Genomic DNA, 10,080 nt, shown 5'->3' with positions numbered 1-10,080 from the left:
ATTTTAGGGTGAACATTAGGGTGAACGTATGTGTAATGTAGGAGCCAGGTTTTGTCAAAGAAGAAGAACGTGTCGAATAAAAAAGATGATATCTCTGTTTCTGCTGTATCAGAATGTCTATAGTGGGTCCAACAATTTCTCCGTAAAGAGGCCTTTGTTGCATGTCATTCCCATCTCTCCCCGTTTCCTGTCAGCCTCTATGCCTCCTACTTTTGAATAAAGGCAAAAATTCCCAAAAATATAATATTAAAAACCCCAAAAGCAGATAATTGCTAAAAGAAGAATGCATATGACAACAGTTGTAATTGGCAGCTTGTCGTGTGTACAGTATGTTTACTATGGCCATCTGCATGTGTGTGTTGCTCTGCATGACAAGTTCAATACAAGAGCAAACCATCCATACAGTAAGTGGTGAGTGGAAATCACAGCTTCTGTCTCTCTGCGCGTGTGTTGAATACTCCAGAGGCAGCAGTGAAGCCACCAAATTGAACCAAACCTCAGGCTGATTTGTCTATCTCTGTCTGTTTCTGTCGTCTCGCATCCGTCTGTTGTTGTGTGAGACTGCAGAGCGAGGCAGTTTGTGAATTGTCTGACTTCAACACTGAGGTTGCCTGCAGGATTAGAGTAGGACAGAGATAGAATAATGACAATGTACCAAAATGACAATGTAGTGATTGCAGCATCTTTCAGCTGCTCCCAAGTGCCCAAAGAAAATCAGTTAAAAGTCCTCCTCCTTTCAAAAATGTGTTTTTGCTTGTTGTTGTCTTTGTTTTCACATCAATCTGCTGAAGGACGAGAGTTTCTCTGTGCTTTACATAAAATCTCAGTTACCACGTACACTGGGGATTGTCTGTGTCAGATGCATCCTGAAAATACTTTGTTTGGATTAGGCGAGGGTTGGTGCAGGAGGTCACGTAGTTGGTTCAAATAAGTTAAAATATCATTGTCTCTCCAGATAGACATTTTCATTGGCGTCTTATATAAATGATGCTTCTTCTTCACCCTCAGATGTTTGTATTCTTCTGGTTTCGTGCCAGTCGTGTGATAGAAATGTCACTGACATGCCCACTTGCTCGCTCTCATACAGGCTCAATCGGACATTACATAGACTATAGAGAGCTGGCAGTGTAAAGTCTGCTCCAGCTGATTCAGACATTTGCGTTCTCACATACAGCTCCTCCAGGTAATGTGTGGATAACTTCAGGGTTGCAGTGCATGTGTGAAAGGGGCTTTACACAAGTTTGATATGGAAACTTGAAGCCTCCAATGCACAAACACTGAGAATGGACTTTATAGTGAAATAAGAGACTGTCATGGCCTCATGTTTTTGGACTCTTTGTGTTCTCTTGGTTTCCAGTGCGTGTTCAGTCATTTGGTACTGCTCATTTGTATCTGGGTTTTGTAAGTGTGTTTTCTAGGTTTTGATTTTTTCCTTGCTCCTTCACACCTGACCTGCATTTTCCTCATTAGCCCATGCCCTGCTCCTTGTGTCTTCCCTGGCCAATCAACTCCTAGCAACACAAGGAGTATTGTGCCACCTGTTCCCTGTTGTTTAATTAGTTTGGTTTTCTGTTTAGTCTTTGTGTAATTAGGGCCCGAGCGGCGACTGCAAGACGCCTGGCGAAAGCCCTATTGAAATTGTAATGTTTATTATTATTATTATTATTAGGGCCCGAGCGGCGACTGCAAGTCACCTGGCGAAAGCCCTATTGAAATTGTAATGTTTATTATTAGGGCCCGAGCGGCGACTGCAAGTCGCCTGGCGAAAGCCCTATTGAAATTGTAATGTTTATTATTATTATTATTATTATTATTATTCCGACATTTCGTGCCCCAATTTCGCCCCTTTCCCAAATGCGAAAATGCTTATACTTTTGCACGGACGTCCGGCCTCATCCGAAATTCGATATTTTTGGGTGGTCGCACATGGTCGACGCAGAATGGCGGAATAGCGCCCCCTACAAAGTCCAAAAATGCCCATAGGGAATTTTGCTAACTTTGTCCTATGCTCACAAAATTCGGTACACATATGTATTATACCCACATATGCAAAAAAGCCTCTTGACCTCATGACCTCAACCCAACAGGAAGTCGGCCATTTTGGTTTTGATTTTTCCCGCCTAAAATTAACTCCTCCCACAGCGTTCGCCCGATCAAGTTCAAATTAGGTACGCAACATCTCCAGACCTAGCTGAGCTTAAGTTGTGCTCTGTGCATCCGTAGGTCAAAGGGCGTGTCTGCCAGGGCTCAACTAACTTTGGCGTGCTCGCCATGTACATACGAGTGGCTCTCACGCCCACATACTTCATCCAATCAGCTTCAAACTTGCTGGACATGATGATGGCTCCGCCCTGAACGTCCTGATATATTAACTTCCCACGTAACTCATAGCGCCCCCCGGTGCTAACAGGAAGTTAACTAAGATTCATTAAAATTACATACTTTGCCCCATCAACTTCATTCAGAACCAGTTGGTGAAGCTACATTATGAAGACTGTGAAGCTACGAGTAATGGCGTCCGTGTGGCGACGCGGCGACCATCAATTCCTCGCCATGAAAATACGTTTGGCTTTTTGATGGCTTTATTGAACTCGTATCATCATGAAAATTGGTACACAGGTCCAGGGTGCCGACCTCAACGTCTCCATTCGCTCATAGGCGATCTCACTCGTGTCGTCCCCTAGTGGAAACAGGAAGTGCCATATTTTACATCATCATTGTGCGATTTCCACAAAACTTCACATGTGTAATCACTGTCCCACCCTGAACGCAACCGCTTGTGTTTTGTTACTCTACTGCCCCCTGGTGGATGAACCATCAACCTCTCATAACTCCTTCATGCTTTGTCCAATTCACTCCAAACTTCACATGACTGATGAGTGGCCGCCCTGAACACACCAGACCATACCAGACCATATGTGTAACTACCTGTGACTGCCCCCTACTGGATGAACGAAACATTGCATTTTTGGCCTCCCTCCAGGTTATTTCTCACTTTCTGCTTCACGCCACAGCCCCGCCATGCCTCAGGCCCCGCGGTGGCATGGGTGAGCGAGGGCCCGCCATCGCCGCTTGCGGATTTAGTTTTGTCTGTTATCGTATGCACATGGAAGAAATAAAAACTAGGGATGTCCGATATTATCGGCCCCCCGATATTCACTTAAAAATGTAATATCGGGAAATATCAGTATCAGGTTTTTATAACCGATATTTATTCTGTAGGCTTCAGCATTTCCGAGCCTGCATGAATGCAGCATGGGATGTTTACCGGCGCGCGCTTGATGACATATAACAACAACATGCTAGACTCGTGGGTCTCTAACCGTGGCTAACAAGTTCATAGCGTCCACCGCCATGTACACAAACCCACAAACAGAAGATTTACCTCCTCGTTGTCATTTTCTCAGCGAGTCGCCCCTGTGACGTCACCGTCAGAGTCCGTGGGTCCTACTCTGCTGGAGACACAACAGCTGAGAGGACCGAATGAGAGGACGTTCCTATAAAAGGTCCCGCCTCCAGAAACGGGGCTTATGTCTGTGGTTTGGAACTATTTCCAAGTGTTCCCTACGGATAGTAAATTTGTAATTTGCAATTACTGCAAAGCAGCATAATAAATATGGCAGTGCCATATTGGCACTTTTTTCCATAACTTAAGTTGAAATTGTTCTCTTATTTTGCACAGACAGTGTTTACATTTGGAAAGCCATGTTGCATTTATGTATGCATCCAGTGGGTCCAATAAAATTAGGCATAATGTGTTAATTCAACAATAGGAGGTATGTAAAAAGCCTGCAAATATCGGTATCGGGTGATATCGGTATCGGAAATTAAGAGTTGGGGAATATCGGATATTGGCAGAAAAGTCAATATCGAGCATCCCTAATAAAAAGTGTTTTTTTTATTTTTTAAATGGGGAGGAAGAGTAGATGTAAATTTAAATAATTATTGACAAAGTAATTCGATATTTTTGTGGGGGGAAAAAAACTTAAGGTACCCTCATTCTTCTAGATTGCTTCTTCTGGCTACGTAAACAAACAGTAATAGTCAGATTGCACTTCTTTTTCTTATTCTTTACTTGAAATATAAACTTCTCAAATACATTTGTACATATTGGAGCCTGAATCTGATGCAAAATATGAGAGCAGACATAAATAGGTACTAAAAAAACCTAAATATGATATGTATGTTATAATTTGGGTGAACAGGGCCTTTAGTTCAGTGCTCCTACAGGGCACGTCATGATATTGTTAGTAAAGTGAATTCCTTCAAATGTGTTATCACCTGACTCTTCATTGGTTTAATAGTAACAGTATTACTTTGTATAGAAATTACACTGTAAGCAATTGCTCATAGAAATATTGTTTAAATTATAATATTACTATTCAGATCACACGCAGACAACTAAAGATGCTACAAAGCTAAAGTGCTAAATTTAATTTTGTTTTCTCCTGAGTGCCTGAAGGCTCACCATGCCCCAATTTAGGAGCTTAAATGATAACAAACTGAATACAAATACACAGAGGTCACACATGTTGTATTGTTAAAGGCAATGAAAAACAGCTTTACATTGTGAGTAGGTTTTTTTATGGGCAGCTGTCCCGTTAAAGTGAGTGGATATTACCTCTCCGATCATAAAACTGGGGTCAAGTCCATTCTGACCTAATCCGTTTAAGAAATCAATTGAAATTCATGAATTTCCCATTTCCTATTACTTCTAGTGAGAACTGTTCCACATGAGCTCATTCACTGGCGCGTTTAGCAATTTGGACGGTTGAAATGTACAGTAATTGACTTTTCTCCTCCTCACTTGTGCAGCTGAGGCATTATCCATTCCAGCACTCGGGAATTCGCTCAACACAGCAGGAGCGGCAGATGTGCTGCACAAACCCACTGTGGCCAGAAGTGTTTGATAAGCAGTGTATCATGGGCACACTTGGATTGTTCACAGCCAGGAAGGATGGGGAGGCAGATGCATGTGTATGAGTGTGTGCGTGAGAAACAGAGCTGTAAATAGAATAAACCCACTATGACACTTTTATTTGCTGCTATATGAGGATCTTTTTCCTGCATGACCTGAATCGCCTGTGGGGGCCTCGGGGGAAACATGTGTGACAAACACCACCACCACCAATCTGTGGATCAACCATTCATACACTGTGACATACCCTCATTTGTAGATATATGTGCTATATGTACCTCCTGACACACAGAGGATGAGTCAGGGTCCCAATTATACTATAAAATACTATCAGACCAGAGGTTTTGTGTGTTTTTCTGATTCAGACTGAAATCACGGCTGAGTGTGAACGATACATCGATGCTGTTTTTAGTACGTTTATAGAAAGGTAAAAGTCAAACTTAAATATGTGCATAAAATCTACTCTAGTTTTTTATGTGTCAAATGATGACGTTAATTTTTCTTTTTTTTTTCAATAAGCATTCACTCACAAATATTCTATAGTTTCTATCTCAAAGAAAAAAATGAAAACTATTTTAAGACCAGAGCTACGATATTAGACGATGCTGTTAAACCCCAGTATACATTTAAAGTTGCAGTACACAATTCAGCCACTAGATATCGCACTATAGCATCAACATCTTAGACTGAAACATATGCGTGTTGTTTACTCAATGAAGTTGGATGAGTCAGGGGTCTTTATTATACTAACAATACTATCAGACCAGAAGCTTTGTGTGTTTTTCTGATTCTGACTGAAATCAGAGCTGAGTGTGAACGGGACATCAGCGCTTGGTCACCACATTTGAAAAAGAAAGTGTTTTTATGTATATATTCTGTAAATAAACGTTTTTGGCCAATATATCGATATAGGAATATTTTTATTTCCTTATATCGGTATTGGCCCCAAAAACCCAGTATCGATTGGTCTCTAATCCCTTAGACTCCACACATGCTGTAATGCTGCTGACATCCTCCCACTTACTTTCCACAGGCTGAGCTGTATTCCTTATGACAAATAAATTGATCAAGTTAGTGTCCCTTTACGGTAAAACGAATAACACACTTCAGGAAATTACTGATTATAGTGATTATAGTTTAAAAAAAGACGTGTAAGAGGATGCAATTTCTTTTACTTACTTACTGAGAAAAAAATGTGTCATTACTAAGATTTTTATTTTTAATTTTTAACATGTTACTGAATACATATATTGCTGTTTTTAATTTTTGAAATCTATATTTTTTTTTTTAAATATTTAGTAAATAAATCATGACATGGGCTTATTTGGAGCACACATGGGCTCAAATGGTGTCACTGAAAACATTGGTTAGAAAATTAGAAAAGTCATCAAATGTAATAAGTTACATTACTTTGATTAAGTAATTGGAATAGTTACTTATAGTTAATTACTTATTACATTTTAAATAAAGTAACTAGTAATCTGCAACCTATTACATTTCCAAAGTAACCTTCCCAACCCTGCTGGAAATATATGTTTTTATATCTTTAGGTTGAACTGACCCTTTAACAAGCTGGGTTCCATTTAACTTTAAGTTTATTGTCAGATAATGCTTAATTAACCTCACGTTGACAGCAGATATTTCATCAGATGTTTTTTCTACTAAAAGCAGCACTTAAGACAATTAGTCTACGTCTTGACTGCAAACATCTCAGAAAGCACTGACGCAAGAAGAAAATAAAACCTACAGTTGGAAGTATTTCTCCTGAGTTCAGCAGGCGGGGGGTGTTGAGTTGGCGTGAACCGTTTCTGTTCAAGCACATTAGCCACATCAGTCAGCAACCTATATAATCAACAATTACACACCCACTGCACACACAAACTGTAGTCAATACAGCTGATTGGGGGGGTCAAAAGGGGCATTCAACGGGGATTACAGGGAGCATGGGAAAAAAGAGGAAGGCTCAATAAACTTGACTCTGGCTGAGGATGATAAACCAAATTTAAAAAAAGAAAAAAGAAAAGAGTGTTATAGTATTGCAAATTAATCCATGCCTCCTTTCATCTTCCTCTGTCCTTATCCTTTCCTTGGTAGCTTCACTGCTGCCACTAAACGTTAGGCAGCAAGCTTTGTGTAAAGAGATGACCAGTGACTAAAACAAAGAGACGACAGAGCGCCTCTTTCATCTCTGCCGCGCACGTTTCGCTGTCCACTTTGTGAAAGACAATATCTCTTAATAGATGTTTTATTTTATATTACTAAGAAATAGGCTGACATTGAAGGGAATATATAGCTTGCACTTATCGCTCTGTTGCTGAGTCAGTTCAGAAGATCAATATCCACTCTCCCCTGTGTCGGTTAAATATGAAGCTACAAATGAGACAGGTTAGCTTAGCATTAAAACTGGAAACAAGGGGAAAACAGCTATCTTGGCTAGCCGGTTGCACTTGCTGCTTTTAAAAGTCCACACTTAGCCTCGTCACAATGTCAGTGTTTACTAAGAGCAGGTTTACACATCACTAATTTAAAACCTAAATTATAAATTAGCATGTAATTATTAAGTAGTAATAAGTTGTCACTAAATGTTTAAAGCTACTAACTGCCAGGTGTAACTGTTGCGTTAGCTAGCTGAATTAACCAACTGACAAAAGAAACGTTAACTTATGTTATTTTATTAGTTAAAGTTTCTCTGCTGGTTTGTTTCTATAGTTTTTGTTGTTGTTAGGTTTGTGTTGATTTGTTCTATTAAATAATAACTAATCATGATAATGGTAATTTAAAAATTATTATTAATTTTTTGGGGGGTTTAAAACATATATATTTTATCTCCACCTTCTGCCATGATAAATGTGTATATCTGTGTCTGGTCCACATGGTGGTGCCGGAGGGCGAGACCACTATGTTGTGATGACGACTAGCTAACAAATTAATTATGATTCATTAATCCTGGCTCACCGCTTTCTTTTTTCTCATGCATTCCCCCACTGCCAGCTGCCAGTGCCTGAGGTGAATGGACAATGTAAATCATAGTATTTAAATTACGTCAGCTATATCGTGAACACAGCATTTTACAGAAATAAAACAAACATTGAATAAATCTCCCTTTTTTTGCGGTCACGAATCATATGACAGTGGTTTTTACATTGAAATAGTCGATAGGTTTGTTTTATTTTAAAGGAGACCGTAATGTTTCTTTAAATTAAACAGATTATTATAAAGTATGTTGCTATGAAGGAACCTGGAATGAAAAACAAGTTGAAACTAAAAGCCATTAAAGGTCATGATGAAAATAAATGAACAAAATAAAATAAAAGTTAATTCTCTTAATCATTTAAAATAAATAAAAACAGATTGTGTTGTCTTACCTGAGGCTTCCAAGCAGATGTGTTTGGGTTTTTTTCTGTCAGGATGAGAGCTGCTTCTCTTCTCTGTGACACAAAGTGTTAGGACAGCAGCTCGGTCTCAGCATTCAGCATCCTTTCCTGTACTCTCCTCCTCTTCACTGCCAGCCTCCTCAACACACACTGTAGTAAAACCCTCGCTCCGCCTCCCTCCCTCCAACTCTCTCTCTCTCTGTCTCTGTCTGTCGCTCTCTCTCTCTCTCTCTCCCTCCGTTTAACTAAATCCGTCCACTCTCATCTCATCAGCAGTAAACGACAAAATGGGCATGCTACTTGGCTTGACAATTGCTGGCGAGGCAGACTACACAAGAAGGATTTTATTTATTTAACAATTTATTTCAAGACTGTGATGTTGCTCTTGACAATTGGAAAGTATTATATTCACACCAGCAGATTCGCAACCCAAAAACCAAACTTGTATTGTGTATTCAAAGACACTTTTAGAATATTTATTACACCCTGAACCTCAAGTCAGAACTGTAAGGCCATTAAAAAATATATCTATATCTGAAAAAATGTCTCTCATATAAGCTAAACCCTCAATTTATTCATCATTTTGTTTTGTTTTTTGTGATACCTGAATTGGATAGCTTTTTTCTGTCCCTATGGTGTACATTTGGAAATAAAAGCAGATAAAACTTAAAATAAAAGAAATCAAAACAGCATTTTTTTAAATGTATTTTTGTAGGTTTTTATGTTTTTCACATTCATTTTGGTGCTTGTTTCTCTTGTATGTCCACTGTGTTTCTGCTATTATTTTATTCAATTATTTATTTAATTTTATAGTTGTCATTGTTTTGCTTCTGCCTCACTGATTGTATGTTTTAATTGCCTTTGCTTTCTTTTCTTTTTTTACTATTTGTATGTTTTTATGGTCTTTTTGTATTTTGTGAAGAACTAAATAAACCTGTAAAAACCTTGGACAGATATGTCTTGAAATGTTCTATTTCTATCTATATTATTTTTTTAATATTTCTAATTAATTGATCCACTAACAATTATTGTGTGTTTATCAATACTCTATATCAAGGGTGTCAAACACAATTTTAGTTCAGGGGCCACATACAGCCCAATTTGATCTCAAGTGGGCCAGACCAGTAAAACCACTGCATAATAATAATATACATATATAATATAATATAATATAATATGTAATATAACTTTACTATAATAACCCATCTATTTATGTAACAGATGAACAGTCTGAGATGTCTTAAAAAAAATAAGTTCAATTTCAACATCATTATTTTGCACAGAGGCTGCTGATTGACAACAATTTGCACAATGATCAATATATGAATGTTTTAAATATGACCACAACATGATTTCATTGTTTATTCAGAGAAATTTGTTCTGGTCAGGATGTTACACCTCCAAAGCAGCATTTTACACAAATCCCCACAGTTTAACCTGCTCCTGAAACCTGGCATCATTCTTTGCAGTTATCCAGTGGGCCGGATTAAACCCATTGTCGGGCCGGCTCTGGCCCGCGGGCCGTATGCTTGACACCCCTGCTCTATATCAATACTATATTGTATTCCTCTGTGCTGTAGATTAAAAACACATCAATGAGTCACACCGCTGCACTGGGTGACATGTTCCTTCATTATGAAGAGTTTGGTCACGTTAGTTTGTCCAGAGACTAATAAAATTGATCATGTTTTCAGTCTCCAGGGAGTAGTTTTATGAAAAGTTTGATTTTCACAACATGCATAACAAAATAGACAAATCGACATGACAAAAAATAATAATAACACAAGG

Source organism: Scomber scombrus, chromosome 15, assembly GCF_963691925.1.
Source record: "Scomber scombrus chromosome 15, fScoSco1.1, whole genome shotgun sequence".
Taxonomy (NCBI): Eukaryota; Metazoa; Chordata; class Actinopteri; order Scombriformes; family Scombridae; genus Scomber; species Scomber scombrus.
Note: the sequence above shows the minus strand (reverse complement) of the source record.